The sequence below is a fragment of the Microtus ochrogaster genome, chromosome 6 (genome assembly GCF_000317375.1).
Source record: "Microtus ochrogaster isolate Prairie Vole_2 chromosome 6, MicOch1.0, whole genome shotgun sequence".
NCBI classification, from domain to species: domain Eukaryota; kingdom Metazoa; phylum Chordata; class Mammalia; order Rodentia; family Cricetidae; genus Microtus; species Microtus ochrogaster.
Window position 1 is genome coordinate 64,425,750 of NC_022013.1, and position 18,825 is coordinate 64,444,574.

The window sequence follows — 18,825 nt, forward strand, 5'->3', positions numbered from 1 at the left end:
GCGCCGCCGCTGCCGCCCCGGCGCGGAGCGGGGATGCAGGCGGCGCCCGCTGCCTGCTCGCAGCCTTTGTTCGGCGCCGGCTGATCCCTGCCCGGAGTAGCACACTGCGGTCGCCCCGGGCTGCACTCCAGCCACTCGGCGCGCCAGGGCGGGACCGCGGGCTGTACAACTTCTAGGTGAGTGTGGGGCTGGAGGGGTCGGCTCGGGGCGCCCGCGGGCCGGGCCCTGGCTCCCTCCGGGCGCGGGGGTGAGTGTGCGTGCATGTGTGTGACAGAGAAGCGCCGGTGCATTGTGGGTAGCACCGTGTGCTGCATGGTGTCAGCCTGAGGCTTGGCCATGAGAGTGGCTTTAGCGTGCACAAGGCCCATTTTGTGCACCCACAGAGGAGACCTTGCTTCCTCCTCTGGAGGAGACGGTAGGTGGGGGACCAAAAAGAGTGCTCCCCACGCCTCTTTCCTAAAGGTGAAGTGTTGGTTCTCCAGCAGACATTTTACAAGGTTCCATCCCTGGTAGGGGTTCCCTTTTCAAAAATAAGAATTAGTCCAGAAGCCTTTGGTGGAGGCAGTGGCTAAGGGTTTTAACTTAAAGCTACTCGTTTATCAGAATGAATCCTTAATGCTGAAGACAGCTGGGGGCTCCCATCGCTACAGGACTCCCTTCCCAGAGGTGATGGGTGCACAGCAGACTTCTGACAAGTGTTTGCTGGAAAAGCTGCCCCTGCTGCTGCGAGTGGTGGTGGTAGGTAGAGGCGGCGAAGGAGAATCTGTCTTGCACTAGAAGGGCCTTTCTGTGGTGGGTATGGTGGCTGGCATCCGACTGAAGATCTTCTACAAGCCCTTGCAGAGAGGTTTCCCAGAACACTGCCGGGGCTGAGAAGCACCTGCCAGAGGTCCCCAGGCTTTAATGTTGATGCCCAGCACATAGATAAGTCCCAGTTCCTGGTTCACCTGGAAGCCAGCTGCAGTAAGACGAGGAGGGCAGACAGTATTCCTTAGATGGGCTTCAGAGCAGCATCAGGGATTACAGTGGGGGTCACAGTGCCCTGCCCTTACCATCGGGCTTAACAACCAATGAGCCTGGACATAGCAGGTGGTTCTGAGGAAGGTTTTGTGAAGCAACTGCCAAAGTGTTGGTACCAGTGTTTCTCAATAGCCCGTCCTTGAGAATAGGCCAGGAATTGGGCCAAGGAGTGAGTGAACATAGCCTCATCACTGGGAAACCTGAATGGTGTGAGAGTCTTCTCCATTTCAGAGGCTCTGGATTCAAAGCTCATCTCCCACTGCACAGTGTATTGAGATTTAAGGTCTATAAGACTTATTGAGGTCTATATGACTTACTAGTCTGTTCCTCCTTTTTTAAACGTCTTAACCAGGCAGTGACTACCCTGTAAGTAGCTGGAATGGAGTCCCTTCAGGGCTATTTTTACCCTAGACTTCCTTAGTGAGAAACCACCAAACAGCGAAGCTTTGGTGAGAATCTGAGACTGTACCGGAAGCAACCGCCTGCACAGAGTTTGAGGCCTGCTTCCTAGTGCTGCTTGCTCTCGCTCTCCCCTGCACAGCCTCCCTCAGCCATAAGCACTTCCCCTCACAGCCCCGTGCACTCCAGAAAGAAGTCCCATGTCAGTTGTGGGGGGAATAATGTGCCCAGCCCAGCCCATCCCACTAGGGAGTGGAAGAAACCCAGCATAACTCCTACTGGAGTAATACCTTCAATTCATGATGAAGCTTCTTAAAGACAAGAACCATGGGTTCCTTACACTCCACTGCCCACCACAGTGCTTGGCAGTGGGTAAATGGATACTCAGTGACTGCTGAGCGACTGTATGAACATGCAGAGCCCATAGCAGGATTGGAAGAGTATTTCCGCACCTGTCTGCATGGGCTGAGCACCTACTGAACACCCAGCCGTATTCAGATCCTAGGAGGTCTAAGATGAGTCCCTAGGCAGAGCTTAGGTGCTCAGACTAAGACCCATCTTCCTGAGTGGCCTTTGCTGGGTCACCCCCATGAGGGATGGCTGCTGAGCTCAGTGGAAAACTACCATCCAGTATGGTGGCCGCGCTAACCACATATATGGCTGCTTCTAAGGTTCAAGTGATTGAAGAGTAAAAGTAATATTTGTTTAGTTCTTCTGTTTCCCTCTTGGGTGTTCTATAGGCATGTGTCACCAGGCCCAGTTTGATTTGTCACACCAGTCCTTAACCCAGTGTTTTGTCCACACCAGGCAAGCACTGAATACTGACTGAGCTAGCTCAGGTCATTTTCTTGCTGGCACTAGCTTCACTTCAGATGTTCGATAGGCACTCAGAGCTAGTGGCCACTTTACTGGGTAGCTTGGATTATAAAAACAGCTTTCTAGTGGCAGAAAGTTCCAGTGGAAGTGCTGGGTGGGGACTGAGCAAATGAGATGAGCCCACCCTGTGTCAGTGACAGTGCCTTAGATAGACCTTTCTGTGTTCTTAACGTTTTGAGTCCTGGTGGCCCCTGTGTGGAGCAGGCAGAGACTAGCCAGTGCTCCCAGTTAACGCTGGGGTTAAATTTTGCTGGAGGATGTGAGTCCCTGGTCACCTACACTCTGCTGTATAACAGAGGTCAGCCAGGGGGCACCGATGGGCAGCCATCCCAGGAGCAGCCTCAGACCTCCCTCCCTGAGGACTGTCATGGTGCCGGCAAGGCGTCAGGCTCTGTGAAATCATCTATCAATCAGGCTGTTCTTGTAACAGGCAGTTTGGAGCTGGCAGGGCTGGAAGGGGAGGGAAAGATACTCTGGGCCCAGGAGGTGTTTACCTTGCTGGATGTGGCTTTGGTTCCCCCAGGAGAGGCCGACTTCTCCACAAGAGAAGGGACTCATCACTGGGCAGGTAGCCTGACTGCTTGGAGCCACAACAGAGAGAGGAAAGCCTGCAGAGCCCCCTGGAGGGAGGGGGAACACCTGGCAAATGGGCCAGCATGCCCCTTGCTGTCCTTCAGCAGGGCCTGCTACTCCTGGTATCACAGCATACCCACTGGGCTATGCTTGCCCTGGCACTCCCCAGAAGCCTCAGCTGCCTGGGAAACTCTCCAGGGCCTTCAAACAGCAGCCGCCTCTCAGGGGACCATGCTCAGAGAAAAACAAGGCCCCCACCCTCCAAGCACATCCAGCTTCCCAAGTAAACTCCTGAGCAATAACTACTTCTAAGCCTGAAAGGACAGACAGGAGCCACCGCCCAGGGACAAGGGACCAAGGTCATAGCAGGGTAGGCCTGGAATAGAGTGAGGGTCCTCCCTTACCTGGTCTTCGTGGTTTCCTCACTGAGAGCTGGAGGCTAACAATTGGACCAAGCCCTGCTGCTTTCTTTCTTGCTTCAGTCAAAGTACCCTGATGGCCTGCGGCCTTGTCCCTGTGTCCTGAGCCCCCCACCTCCCAGCGGTAGGTGTCTCTATGTCCTCAGGCCCTGGACTAGCTGAAGGGGTGCTTTTCTGCACACCTGAAAGGGAGTTTTCCAGACCCATCTAGGGGAAAGATGGCAAGGGCTTTGTTTGCACGCTCAGGTTGCAGCCCTGTTAACAAGACCCCTACTTGTCCTACATCTCACTGGATGTGGGCCCCTCCAGGGGGATTCAGGGAGCCCTGCCCCATCAGCAGTATGTAAGGATCTGGGAGCTAGGCTTGTCTATCAATGGGCACCCAGGCAGTTCAAGGGGTTCGGTTTTATTTTCTTGTCACAGTAGCCCAACTGTGTCCCTGACTTCTGCCAGAAACCCACTCTGGGCTTCTCCCGAGCCATCTATGAGCCTGTGGGTTTTCTATAGCCTTGTGGCAGAGGGGAGGACCTAGCCTAGATCAGCAACCAGTGCTGCCTCCTGTATGTGGTCCATACCAAATAGAACTAGGGGCTATGGGGGTGGGGGGCGGCTTGTCCAGGACAGCCCTGCCTCTGAGCCTGCGGCCCCTCCACGATTGCTTTTAGCTGGAATAAGCTCCCCACGTACTTCAGACACTGTTCAGGATAACAAAATTCCTCAGGCCCAGCCTTCCAATAATAGTGTGTGTAGTGCTGGTGTCTACTAGTGTGTGACCTTTGGCAAGTCACCTTGGGGTGGGGCGGGGCTGGGGGTTCTGAGAGCACTTCTCTGTCCTGTCTGTGCGCAGGCGCTGTGGCAGGGAGGAGGAAATGGTGACTTTGGGACTGGATCGCTCTGAAGTTTCCCAGAAATGAGTGAGCGGGAGACTAAATGTCACGTGGCTGGTTGTGTCTTGAGGTGTGGCACTGGAGTAGAAGGGGCAGTAGGTGGACCAGAAGTTGCAGCAGAGGCTGAGTGGTTCATTGTTGAAGCTGTCACCCAGAGCACATTTGAGTCCCCCTGGAACTAGGGTTGCCAGAAGCAAGGGTGCTGCTGAGCTGCAGGTGTGAATCTGCTTGGAAGTGGGGAGGTTCGCATCCTGCAGTGGAGATGGCTTCGCTTCTGCTGACAAAGTCAAAGCCGACCCTGTTTTTGCAGTTGTCATGGTGTGGGTCAAAAGCAGTGTTCTGCTGCCCCCAGAGCTTTGGAAACTTGCTGGGACTTGTCCAGATCTCCCCAGGCAGATCTCTGCACTCTCCTGGAGAGAGGACAGGAGGGTGGGGGGTTACTGGGAGAGTAAGAATATAGGTCCTGTTTGTAGATGCGCAGCCCCTGTACCTTCCAGGCAGGTCTGTGAAATTCTAATCCAATGAGGGCATTTCCTGGAGACTGGGGCTGCAGGGGACAGGTGAAAGAGAACACTTCCAGGGCTTTTCACACCCTTTGTGGCCCAGGATATAATCCCTGTCCCTAGGGTCAGAGCCTAAGGCACCTCATGACTTATAGGACCTTGTCTGTCTCCCAAGAGTTTGTCATCCGATTAGTGGAATCACCGCGTGCAGAGAACATTCTGTAACATGGGTTTCATCCTTACTTATTCATTTGAAAAATGGGGGGCATCTTTCAAAGAGGAAAGAGCAGCCCCCAAGGCCTGCCTGCTTTTCCTTCTTCCTCCCTTCTGTCCTCCCTCCCTGTACCTCTCTTCCTTCCTCTCTCCCTCCCTTTCCTTTCTACTTTAATCTCTTCCTTATTCCTCTCTTCCTCGTTCACTCCTCTCCTTCCTTCCTCCTTCCCTCCCCCCACCCATTCCTTTTTCTTCTCTTTGCAATGCTGGAAGCTGAATCCACGACCTCCACTCACAAGCTAAGCTGCTGCACTTGGTCTTCTGTGTATTGGTAATTGACACATAGTAAGCAGAGGACCAGATCCATGGGATGCTGAGCGACACTTGACACCTTCTGCTATGCGAGGATCAGACCAGAGCTGGGACCTTCTTTCATCTCCTCTCAGTTCTGCTGGGTCGAGGTAGATCAAATGCCACCACCCAGAAAGCTCCCTCTGGTCCCCAGCACCCGCAGTTGCATGCGGCACAAAAATATACTTAAAGCCTTCAGAAACATTATTGTTAATTTGTGTGTGTGTGTGTGTGTGTGTGTGTGTGTGTGTGTGTGTGATTGATTTGATTATCCGGTGTTCAGGTGAAAACTTTCTAACGACAGGGTTGTGTCACAATGCCAAGAGGTTAGACATGTCAGCCTGTGATCACACACCCACAGGGCGTCCCCTTGCTTGCTGGTGAGGGGAGACAAAAGTTATGCATGAGGGTTGTCTATGCTTGGTGCCTCCTAGACGCGCTACGTGATCAGCCTAGGAACCCAGAGCACAGGCTGGTGATGACAGAGGTGGTCATGCAGGGAATAATGAGAGACCTGAAATCCTGCAGTGCCAAGAGGACTGCCATGACTTCGATGTTGGTCTAGGTTAACAGGGACCTTGTCTAAAAACAAAACAAAACCAAAAAAGAAAGTTAGCGAACTCATTATATATGGAGAATGGATGTACATATATCTGGGTTCTTGACCTAAGGTCAGGGTACCAAGATACCAATGTGGTATACATTGTAAGGAGTCTTTGGCTTTTTTGGGGTCCTCGCCTTCCAAGATTTATTACACATATCCCATGTAATATCAGCAGCTGCCTGTGCCTATTAGTTGTGTTTTGTTTTTTAATTCGGGGATTACTTTTTTGAGGCAGTACTTTACTCTCTAGCCCAGGCTGGCCTCAGGCATGAGCCACCATGCCCAGCACGTGTTATTTAAAACGTATTAGTTAAAATGAGATAATTTCGGATTTTCAGTTCCTCAGTCTTTGAAGTTCTTGAAGTTCTTGGTGGGCACCATACTGAATGGTGTAGGAACGACAGCTCAGAAAGGCAGGGAGTTCTGCTGGGCACTGTGATGCTTAACGTCACTGAGCGCTCTTGAAGAGGTCTTTGAGGTCTGCAGGAGGTAGGATCTGCCTCAGATGGACTCACGAGATAGAACCTGCCTGCCCCACCCCCACCCCATCGCTACTACCACCGCTGCCGCCACCAACCTACTGCACACGGGTCTTTTAAAACAGGGTCACCCAGGGTTTTCCCAAGCCATGTTAAGAAGTAATTATGAAACCCACATCTGTAGTTTCCTGGGTGACTTTTGGTAAGTCACTTAACATCAGGCTTTTTTGTCTTCTGATCAGTAAAACAGCTGTGCAGCCTGGCTGGCGGGTTGCAGTGGGCCATAGGGTTGTGGCGCACTGAGCTCTGTGTCTGGAATAGAGTAGCTGCCCAGTAAGTGACAGCTTGGCTCAAGTCTCTTCTATAGTTCCGAAAGTGGCTGTTCCCACGCCTGGGAGATAGTGTTCTTTCTCCACCTGCCTTGCCCACGGCCTTCTCTGGGCCTCGTTTTCCTGTTCTGTACTGCAGGTGGCATCTTGTCTGTGTCCTGTAGAGGTGTCATCCCTTCCTTCTGAGCGGCCACCATAACTGGACAGGCTGAGATGGTGTGGGGGAGAGTGATAGTATGTTTTGGCCTAATACCCTGGTATAAGGCCACAGGGCTGACACTGTTGACTGGCTAGTGGGAAGCCCCAGCTCACGTCCCAGCTGTGGAGGAAGTACGCAAGTGCTGGCAGCCACTTTCATTTCCTTCCTGAGGCCTGAGCTAGGAGTCTACACCTTGGGCTCCTAAGGCCTCTGGCACTTTGCACCGAAGCATCCTTTTGAGATCTGTTGGTGGCTCACCAAGGTCTGGAAGCCCCCTGGATATCTAGGCAGAGGGTCTGTAAGCCAAGCTGTGTGGTGGTAACCCAGCTTGTTACCCTGTACCACTGAAGAGGGTGGGCTTTTGAGTGGGAAGTGGGTCAGTCCAGAGGAACCATTAGCAGTCCTTCTAAGTCTGTAGCAAGTCTCTTTATTGGTACAGGGCCTGCTCCTCTGGGGGTGCATCATCCTGCTCCCCACAGGAGGTCTCTTAGTCATGCACCCTCATCTGTCTCCTTCTGAGATGGTTGGTTTGCGTAGCGCCGCCATGAACAGTGCGTGAATTACCACGCAGCATTCCCACCTTCCGTGTAACCTGAGAAACCTGGGTGCCTTGCTTGCCCAGGGGTCCCCCAGGCCTTCACCATGAACTCAAGGCTTCCTTGGTGTTTGCAGGGAAAAGGTTTCTCGGCAGGAGTTGAGGCTACTTTGGGCATGTGTGCTTTTTATTCACCGGCTACAGCCCTCTAGTGTTCTCAGGCGGCCCCAGGGAATTCCCTGCAGAAGTCAGCACCCAACACATAAAATCCCTGCCCAACCCACTAGACTGCGCACAGCCGTCACCACTGGGTTTCTAGTGGCTTGGGAGGTAACTGGGGACCAAAGAGGCTTCCAGAAGTCGTCAGGAGGTGGGAAGGAACAAGGGCCCTTCCACTTGTCTCCCTTTTAGGCATAGCATAGGATCTATCGCCTTCCTGGTTCTGCTAACACCCAGAGGCCCAACGGGAAGCAGGCAGACTGCTTGGGGTACACAAGAAATACCGCTGCCACGTCCCTCCTGCCTACCCCACCTGACCTAGAATCAAGACTCACCAGGCAGGACCAAGCTGATCAAGGATTGGTAATCCTCTCAGCTTTTTATGCTGGGCTCTCTCCAGAAAGGTCTTTAATGAGCTAGGTAAAAGTCTCTCTTCTGCAGTGGCAACCCCTGGGGTTTCTTCCCAGTTTGTGGTGGTCTCCCACCTACAGGAGTGCCCCCATGAACTCTTACCTAATCAGAATCCAGCCCCTATGGAGGCCTGCTCAGGCTAGTTTTTCTCAACACCTCCGTGATCCTGGGTCCTGTGATCTGTTCTGATGACCTGGAACTTGAGAACTGTGGCAGCATGCTGTGCCTCCCCAGTAAAGTGTAAGCCACCCAGTGCGTCTCCCATGTTCTTCTGGGGACCCTGGATGCATCCCTTTTCTGCCATGTTTATCTTCTGCAGACCTGTGACTCCCACCAGGCCCTCTGCCTATTACTAACATTCAGTACCTCCCGGGTTTGTGCAGGAACCATGGACTTCAAGTTTGTAGCTGTAACTCCTTCACGTTTGTGTGTTCAGCATCTGGGTGGGTAAAATGCAAGCGAGTATGGTTTTGAATGCGTGAATGAACAAAGAGCAGGTTCTGGGTGGGGCCTCTGCCCTCTTGGGAGTTTGAAGTCCCTCGGTGGGACTGGAAGACTCGTGGTGTGCAGGGCAGCACATACATCTGGGGTGAAGTGGCTAGGCCTGTTGCCGGGGGCATGTGCTCAAGAAGAGATGTAGAAGATGGGTCATTTGCAAGTGTTTGTGTGTCTGACTGTGTGTGTTTATATAGACTAGTAAAGAACATTTCCATGTTGAATCATTGCTAAAGGAGGCTATGGGGTAGTGTTCTTGTGGGTCGTACACACTTGCACGTGACTAGCCAGTGTGCTTGGCACAAAGGATGCAGTGTGTAAATGTTAGTGGATCCTGTGGGTGTTGGGCTAAAGGGTTGAGGCCCAGCTGTCCACCTCACCCACAGGAAGGCAGGCCTGCCACGCCAGTAAAGTATTTCTAAGGGTCTGTTCCCTGGAGGTAGCTCTCAGGACAGGATAAGAGATCCTAGGAAGCTAGCATGACTCCAGGCATCCAGGGGCTGGGGTAACTCACCTCATTCTTGGAATCTGACTGTGCTTTGATCTTCTCAGGCCCAGGTAAGAGTATGCTGTGGCTTCCCCAACTGTGGCGGCACTCACAGTTTCCTCTCCTGTCTCCAGCAGCAGGAAGGTTCTGTGGGCTTTGTCAGAGATAACTGTGCAGAGATATTTAGCAGAGCACCTGGGCATCCAAGAGAAGATACTCACCTCTCTGGGCCTCTGTTTTCCCCATCTAAAAAATGGATCGGTCAGTTCCTCTTCCTGCTTAGCACCAGAATGAAAGGACACTAGGATGGCTGTTCGCTGAGCCCTCAAAGTGAAGTCCCTCTGGTCGTGGCCACCTGGATAGGCCTCAAGGTGGCGGGCGGGGGAGGGGAGGGAGTCTCCACAATAATTCAGCCTCTTATCTTGAGTCCTCTTACCACAGGTCACAACACCCAAGTGACCTTATCATTGACCCTACTTAACCCCAGATTGCAGGTTGAAGTCAGACAGAGGTCATCAGTTACCTCCAAACCTTCAGTTGCCACAGTAGGTGTTTCTAGAGCTCTTCAGAGTTCAGAGGGACTTTCTTGTGTTGTGTTGCCCTCTCCCACCAGCAGAGGAGATGTTCTGATGAACTAATGGGGCATGTGGAGCCAGGAATGTGGAATGTCAGGTAGGGCTGAGGCAAGCAAGCTCTCCAGCTTTCTCCTTTTGCGGACGGAGTCTTCTGCACCGTCAGCAGACTCTTGCAAGCCCGTCTCCTCTTCACTGGAAGTGCCTCAAATAACTGGAAATCCAGACAACAGAACTTTCACTGGGCTCTGGGACTTGGTTAGGAACCCTTGAACTCAGGGGAGGATGACACATGACCCCAAAAGAGGGACTCATGACATTGTATTCAACGTGGCCTATGTGCATGCATGTGCACGCAAGCACAGCATTTACACACAGCCAAGCACATGCTACTTTCACACACAAATGCACCCTTAACCTCCAGTGAAAATAAAAACAAAAGCTACACAGCTTCTCCTCTTGGGTTTTGCCTCTCCATTTAGGAAACATAATTGTAGCTTCAATTCTTGTTTTCAAACTGATTTTGTTTTGAATGTTAAGTAACTATGACTTGATTTGACATAGTTCAGAAAATCAAGTCTCTGGGGAAGAAGTAGCCTGTTTTCTTAAGATGGTTCTTAGAAGTTCAATGAAGAACGTTCATTCTACTTCTAGGATTTTCTGGAATGCTCTGCCATGCCCTGGTGTGTCCTGAAAGGCAACCAGAAACACACAGAAACATACACAGATGTTCATACACATGTGTGCACGCGCACACACACAGGCTCAGATTGGTACAAGATATGAGGTGGCAGGGGGAGGACTAAGTGGGAGCAAATTCAGGATCTGAGCCCCAAGAGAGTCTGAAGGGCTCTGGGAATGGCCCTCTCCAGTCAAGAATGGACTGAAATAGTTGCTTGCAATAAATTTAAGTAAAAGTTAATGAGAGCTGGGATATAGCTCACTGGTAGAGCATTCATGCCCAGCATCCCCGATATTATACATACACAAATCAGATTTATTGCCCATGATCTCAAGGCCCCAGCTGCCTTTGTTATGACGGTGCAGGACACAAGTAGAACCTAGCACTCAGGCTGAGAGGAAAGCCACAGACCAAGGCTGGGATGGCCTTGAGCCAGGCTGTCACTGATAAATCTGGTGAAAGCGCTTCTTTCCAGCTAGGAAATTGCAGAGATTTGCTGCTGAGCCAAGAGGAAGCAGCCTACCACTCTTACCCAAAGTTAAGAACCGGGGCCACACCTAGAATCAGGTCTAGGGGTATTTAGAATGATGACACAGTGCCATGAGGTACGGTAGGTAAGAAAGGCCCCTCAGAGGGGGCTGGATAGCTTTGGAACCTAGTGTGCCTTCCTGTCCCAATTTTCAGCCCAGGGTCCCACGGTCTCATCCATTCTTGCTTGGGAAGAAGGGTGTGCATTTATAAAAACCAAATGCTGTGCAGCCCAGCTTAGCCTGCAACATCCAGGTTTGCCTGAGCTGTCCATGACAGCTGGTGCCTGCTCATGCCCTGCAGGGTTGTTGGCCTCCAGCCTAGCTTGGTTCCATCCTTCTGTGCCTCAAGGTGTCTACCACGGCCTTAGAAGGCATTGCCCTCTAACCCCCCCCCCCCCATCCAGCTCAGATCTATTTTCTGTGGCCTCTGGGAGGTTCAGGTTTCTACCCACCAGGTGGGCAGCTCCTTTTGTGCCCCCAAACAGCAGCTCAGCTCACAACACTGCCCTGTTCCTGACACCTGGACCCCCAGGTGCCATCTGCCACCTTGTTTCAGACAGCAGGTAGGCGATCTCAGGGCAACGGCAAGAAGAAAGCATGTGGGCCTAGGATAGAGAAGGTATAGTCTCCAAAGTGAGGGCAGCCAGTCGCCCACCTGCTGCCTGGCATCTGCATTGTGCTCAGCCTCTCTGCAGGACTCATACATACAGGTATGGGGATGGGCGTAACAAAGAGCCTTCCAGTGGATCCCTATCTTCACCTTTTACTGTATGACTATGGAGTCCTTCTGGACGTCTGTGTTTGGATCTGAGTCTCAGACCAGTTCTAAAACTGCCCGAGAGGGACACCTTGTGTCAGCTCATTCCTCCGTGCGGTCTGCCTCTCTCTGCCTGTGCTTCTGAGGCAAGGGTGTCTTTGAACCACCTTCCCCCACATTGGACTGCCCCACTTAATTTCATCTTCCCCGGGCTCCAACTCAGATGTAAACCCCCCTCCCCACCTCTGCACTTCTTAGATTTAACAAGCCTGCTGGAAAACAATAGTGATTTCCGCATCGATCATAAACAGAAGTGATTACCATACAATTACGGCCTGAACCATCAGCCTGGATGCAATCACAGAGCTGTGTTGTAAATCGGAAGACAATTGCCTGCAGAATTACCCTCAAATTGGTTTAAGTGGCAACAAAGGAGTGTTGGCATTTTGGGGACGGGTGAGAGAATTCTGGTGGTCCTGGTAGTAGAGGGTGTCCACTGGGGTGCTCCCTAGTGGCCTCTTGGAAATTCAGTATAGGGAGAGCTACCTATCATTTTTTTCCATACCCAATTTTCCTCCTTCAACTACTGCTCCTTGCCTGTGTTAGCACAATTAGTTGTAAAATTATTTATACTAATGTGTGAGTGGCTAAGTATTCCTTGAAACTGGGACGGTATAAAGAAGTGAGCCTGTGGCGCGGGGTATTCTGGGACCCTTCTCAGCAATAACTCTTCCTCCCGGCACCCTTTCCACCTGTGACTTGTCCAGGTCAGCTCCTCTCTCTCTTCGAACCTACCCCTTCTTCATATCCTTCCCTCTCTTTCTCCTAGCCCAGTGGTGGACACTATCCAGGCCCCTCCCACATCCCATCTAGGGCAGCCATCCTGAGGTGTGGCTTGCAGGCTGCCCCTCAGTAGTTAAAGCCTGTTCCTTTTCTGTCTGTGGTTGTAAGAAGTCTCTGACTATGAGATACCTTTAGGTCTAAGTCTGGACTGTTAATCTTCAGGTGTGTGTAGATGTGTGTTTTAGCGTGTACTCCAGCTCTGTGTGTCTGTGTGTGCTGTTAATATCCATCTGTGTGTTTGTGTGTGTATTGTTAACCTCCAGCTATGTGTGTGTCTGTGTCTGTGTGTGTGTGTGTACTGTTCATCTCCATCTCTGTGTGTCTGTGTGTGCTGTTAATATCCATCTGTGTGTTTGTGTGTGTATTGTTAATCTCCAGCTATGTGTGTGTCTGTGTGTACTGTTCATCTCCAGTTGTGTGTGTGTGTGTGTGTGTGTGCGCGCGCACACACACACACACACACACACACACACACACACACACACACACTCTAGGATATCAGACTGCACTGAAGCTCCCAGGATCCAAGAACAGCCTGCCTGTGATTAGTAGACCCAGGCTCTGCCAGGTTCAGTCAAGTCTACCCAGGCAGTGACTGCTTGGCACATCTTGTGTGATCTTCACAGGAGGGTTCGAGCATACTTGTGACTGTGCCCTGGTTTAGGGTTCTAAAAGCTCCTGGATGGAGGTGGGTTGGTCCAGGCTATACATTTCTTCTAAGTGAGGAGTGGGGTCATCAGGCTGACATTCTTTATAGTTGCCATCCCTCCAGGCCTGCTGAGGGCAGGCAGTAGTGCCTGACCTGCCCATGACCTCGGACAGTTCTCAATAGCTAATATACACTTGCTCTTTCATGCCAGTTCTGTCACCCCAGTTGATGAAAGAATGGTGGCTTTCCCCAGGTACAGACTGAGGTCAGAATCTGGCCCAGACTTCCTAGCATCCCTCTGGTCCTTGTTAATCTACGCTGCCTTGAGCCCCACCCACCTGCCAGACGTCAGAGTTGGACTCACCAGTACATGAGAAACCAGAGACAGCCTGTTCTCCGTGAGTTCTTGCAAAGCCTCAGGATGGTATCCCATCGGGACTTTGCACTACCAAACGTGGTAGTGGCGTCCCCATCTCTGTCTAGAACTGTAAAGCCTTGTCCTCGGGCTAGAGCAGGCTGGAGGCAGAGAGAGGCAGCCACCACCTGCTTTGTTCTGGCATTGAAAGTTTGGCTGTGTGGCCTTTATGCACAGTGCACCTCGCACTGTCTCGAGGGCCAGGCGTCAGTGGGAAGTTGGGGCTCAAAGACACAAATCTGTACTTAAAATGGAGTGCCACCTCCACCACGGTTAGGCTTGTACCGTCTTTTCCTCTGAACTACAGCTTACATTTCTTTAAGTAGGGAAGCCTCCCACCGTGCTGGATTATATGACCGAGGAGTGAGTGTGCCTGTTCTAGGCTCTTCAGATAACGAATCTTTGGCCTGAGATCCCATCCCAAAGGGAGGGATCCAGGCTTTGTGAGCATTTGTCCTGGGACATGTTCCGCACTGGGCATGCTCAGGACTGAGTTTGCTCTTCACAGTAGCTGCTAGGTCTGTGCTAAGCAACTGGAGGTAGGGACCCCAGGTGGCCATTGACACTCAAATTTGGTGAATTAAACTTAAATGAGACTGAGCTCAACATTTCCTCCATTGCAGGGCCACAGGTGAGGTATTCCACAGCCACTTATGGCTCTGCCTCTTGGTTGTAGGCAAGATCTTGGTTGAACATTTCCACCATTGGGGAAATTTCGTGGCAGTGCTGTGCTATGTTATTCCCCAAGTGTGTCACTGAAGACAAGGTGGTGACGTGCCATAGGCAGTCTCAGCTAGAGGCAGGCTGGGGCACAGGCAGGTCTGCTGGCTGCACACTCTGCCTTTTGATCACCATAGATCCTTCCCCTGCTGTGAAGCTTTAGTAGGCTCACTGAAGGCAAAGCCTGCGTTTTCTTCCTGGGGAATTTGAAGCAAGTAGGTTTTGAACCCATGTCGAACGAATGACCGAGTAAACATCACCTGATACAATTTTGGGACAAACTTGACTCCCCTCCTGACGGAATTAACGTGGGGCGGGTAGAGCCGGCTGCTGAGGAGTGATGGATGTCCCCTTTCTCAAGATAAATGTGGCAGTCAAGGTAATCGGATTGTGTGTGACGGTTTAATTTGTAGGCAAGGGTAGGAAGCGCCCAGCCATGCCTCGCCCCAGCCGCTCACATTAGTTTAATCAAATGCCCGGTATCTAAATGGCTGGGCCCAAGTGATGGATGATGTGAGCTTTGTGAAATGCTGTTGCCCCGTCAAGCCAAACTTCCCAAAGCCCCACTGGGCTCCTGAGCCCGTTTCTTCTCTTTGGTTATCTGCATGGAGCAGGGAAGTGGGGCCTGGGCTCTTTCTGTCTTTGAGGTGGTTGAAGAGGAGGCTACTTTTTCTTAGAAGCCATTCTGAGTTATTGCAGTCTTGGGGAGCCATGCCCTTCAACCTGGGCTCCGACCATACGTCTCAAGACTCGTCCCTTTACTTCAACCAGCTGACCTTCTGTCTGTCTGTCTGTCTGTCTGTCTGTCTGTCTCTCTCTCTCTCTGTCTGTCTCGATTCTTTTATAGCACTAACTCTCCTGGAACTCACCATATAGACCAGACTGTCTTAGAACTCATGAGGTCCACCTGCCTTTCCCTCCTGGGTGCTGGAATAAAAAGCGTATGTCACCACACTCAGCTTCCTTCTCACTTCTTAATGGGATATTTCAGTGATAGTTTTTCTCCATGCAGTCTGACAATTGCTCCGTTTTCCATTAGTGCAAGGAACCTTCCCTGAGAGTCTTCTCTGACCCTCAGATCATGGAGTCTTCCTGTCTCACCATCTGGACAATGTATTGTTTACACACACACACACACACACACACACACACACACACACACACCATACATACTGTGGTGTGAGGCAGGGATTACAGTGGAGTCCCAAGGCTGGGTCCTTGAAAGAGACAAAGTAGAGAGCATAGAAGACAGTGTCCTGCCCTGTGCGAATTGACAGTGCATTTGATCTGAAATCCCCATTGAAAGGGGATTCATACAGTACAGTTTACCGTAGTGTTTGTCACCCAGTCACTCCAAGGGTGGTGGAAGCCACACAGAGAAACCTTGGTGTTATTCCAAGTGGGGACTGCAGAGCCAGCTAAGAAGATTTTTTTTAAGTAGCAAAACCAGAGCTCAGCGGAGCAGTGAAACTAGGCTGCCAGGCGGTGAATCCAGTGGCTGGGAGGAAGCCCTGGCTGGAGTTGGTGAAGGAGCGCCCCAGAATGAAAGTCTGTATGATGTTAAAAGGTTTCACTGTGAGTCTATGACAGAAAAGCCCTGCAAGGGGGAAAAAAAAAAAAAAAACCAAAAGCCTCCAGTAGCAGTGGTCCCCTGATGAGAGGAAATGGGGAGTGGTTTCAGATGACAACTGTGTCTACTACTCTGTCTGCATGCATAGCCTCTTCAGAAAGACAACAGGGAGGTGGATCAGGTATTGGGAGAACTGTGGGGTCTGCAGCCTGCTCCCTCTTGCTGCCTTTACAAATGTCTGCTCTGTAAGGAGCATGTATTCATGGACTTTGTAAATAAAAGGTCGTTTTTCTCCTTCAAAGAGAATAGATTCCCCTGTCATTTGCTCTTGCTAGTTGTCCTTTGGCAAGTCCCTCAATGTCTCTGGGGGCCAAGACAATAGACATAGTGCTCACTGGTTCCCAGGACTGTCAGGACAAAGGAGAGAAGGATGTGCTGACTTCTGTCTAGCATATGCTGCTAGCCTTCTGAGGACACTTGCCTGTGTGACCTGGCTCTTTTAAGGTCAGAGAAAGAAACTAGTCTCATCCTCAGGATCTCCCTGGGTTCAGGATCCCAGGATAGTCCAAACTGGGAACTCTGACTCCCTAAGGGTAGCTGGACTTGCACCAGCCTGCTGACCACCATCCATGACCCCGTGGCTTTGCTGGTCATACCGACCCCTCAGGCCTCAAGCTTGGCCTGCTGGGTGCTGCTTAGCTTGGCCAGCTGGCCGTGCAGCCCCGGCCTCTCCTGCCACAGTGTTTTCATCTCTCTTTTGCCTCAAGCTCTGTTAATTTTTCATGGCGTCCATCAGAGGCAGAAGGCAAACCCTGTTTCCTGCAGGGAAAGAGCAGGAGCTGGAGAGGTTGTGGGAGTGTTGTGTGGTGATTAAACATTGCAGAGGCCTAAACAAATGACAGTTGCCCCCTCCAGAGGCTCTGGAAGAGAAACCAGGAGCTGGGACTGAACAACAGATGGTCCAGGCTGCTGTCTGTCTTGTGCCTGCCCTCCCCCATCAAATGCTACCTTACCTGGGGTTTACCTGAGATCCCGCAGCTGACTCAACCTTTATGGCTACCCTGGGATGCTAGCCACAAGATACAGAGCACTCGGTGTCACTCAAGCAAGCCACCAGCTGGTGATGGTGGCACTGAGAGCTGCTGGGTGCAGACCCAAGGTTTCCAGATAGAGAAGCTTCAATTGGACCACTCAGGCAGGATCACTAGAATAGGACCTGACCTGTGTCTGTGTAGACAGAAAGATCACCCACAGGTGAGGCAGGTGCATACCCCACTGGGCCTTGCTCCAAACTCTGTCATAAAACCAGGACTCCACCCACTCCTGTCCCCAGCCTAGGGTTCTTTTTCTGAGAGTCCAAGGTCAAACCTCTGCAGTCCAGGATACAAAGGTAAGGGGAGGTTAGCAGCAATTCAAGAGAGCATTTGCTAAGCGAGGCCCTGAGAGCTCCTGAACGTTCTTCAGTGAAAGGGAGAAAGATGGGTCTCTCAAATCCATTCCTGAAGCCTTTGAGGGAACATTTCACAGCACCAGGCTCCGAGCTCAGCCACGCCTTTGGCCGGGCAGTGCTTCTCAAAGGGACCAGACAACATCAGCATCACCATGACCTGGCGGAACAACACATTTTTCAGCTCTGTCCCACTGGATCAGAGACCCCACCAGGCATGAAGTCTAGCACTTGTAACCAGCCTTCAAGATGATTCTAAGGATTAGACAAAAAGGATGTCTGGCCTGGAGATCCAGATGGTTCAGTCCTGCTTTGGGACTTCTGTCCAGGACATACTGGTGTATTACATGCTGAGTGATGAGAGTAGCCAGGAAGCCCTGGGCGTCAATAGAATTACTTCCCACTACAACAAGATGAGTGGACATTTAAAGAAGCCCACACAGAATTATATCAGGTTTTAACAACAACAACAACAAAAAGTCTGCCCACCCCACCCTCCAGTGTGCGATACAAAGAGTGTCTTTTGGGTTTGCTTTAGATAGCGTCTGTCTGAAACCCTGTGTGTCTATGAGTAAGCAGGTAGTTGGCATTCTGAAACATGTTCTGGAATGTTTCTCTAGGATGCAAAAGGGACCCCCTAAGGTTTAGAAGGAAGAGCCAATGGCATAAAGAGATCAATGTTGTATTTTCCTGCAGCAGACTAGCTACCTACCAAACTTTGATGGGCACCTGGAGAGGAGGCCGTCACAGACAGGCACGGGTTATTCTCCAGTCCCATCCAGCATTACGTCAGGCTTGCTCAGAAATGGCGGAGAATAGGCAGTCAGGGAGGGGTTAGAAATGAATCTGCTTTCAGTTGGTGAGTAGGAAGACGGCCCCAGCCGCCGAGTTCTGAGTGGAGAACTCACTTGAAGACTGGGCAGGAAGAAGCCTCTCACCACCCCTGCTTGCCATTTTTAGAGCCCCTGGACTATGAGGCATCTGGGGAAAAAAAAATGGCACCTGTGCTGTCCCAGAAATGATTCCTTAGCCCGAAGTTTGAGGGAGGAGGCCCCATCTGTGTTTTTCGCCAAGATCCTTAAAGTCTAGAACTTAACCAGTCAGGCAGCTGGGGAAGCAGGGAATGGGTGGAAGATGAGGGGTCTGAGGCTTAAAGGCGAATGGTGGTACAGGTTCTGGTTATCAGATGTTAGGGTGTGGGTCAGCCTGGGAATTGCTGCCAAACCTTGTCTGGCCTGCACCTGTCCCCATGCCCCCTGAGTTTGTGGAACTGCCTGGATTGCTTCTTTGTAGAAACACGCTTTCTGTGAGGTGATAACTCCCCAAGGCTTAGTCGCCCCACATGCCCTCTATGTGGTGTCGTGAGCTTTACCACGGTGAGGTCACGGACTGCTGGCTTCCCTAGGATTTGACACGGTGCACAGCCGGGCTGCTCAGCACACACGTGTAATCTCCCGCCATCCAGCTACTGGTGTGTGAGAACTGGGGTGCTGTGCTATCTAAGGAAGAATTGGGATGCACTCCAGCCTGTTACCTAGAGGAGCCAGCCCATGAGTCTCCCTGAGATGTCTCAGAGATTAGAGGAAAATAGACTCCCATAGCATTTCCTTCGCAGATCCCTCAACCCTACCCCTCCCCCCC

The 18,825-nt window shown here is 51.5% G+C and overlaps 1 protein-coding gene across 6 annotated transcripts in view; it reads left to right on the top strand.

Moving 5' to 3' along the window:
• Nucleotides 1-18,825, top strand: part of Zmiz1 (zinc finger MIZ-type containing 1) — a 204,016-nt gene that overhangs the window by 143,129 nt on the left and 42,062 nt on the right. Inside the window, exon 1 of one of the 6 annotated variants that reach the window (XM_026779820.1) lies at nt 8-176. The exons of the other annotated variants lie outside the window; for them this stretch is intronic. The gene's annotated coding sequence lies outside the window, so the exon portion shown is untranslated. Of the gene's footprint in view, nt 1-7; nt 177-18,825 lie in introns of those variants that run through there. 6 annotated transcript variants of the gene reach the window in all.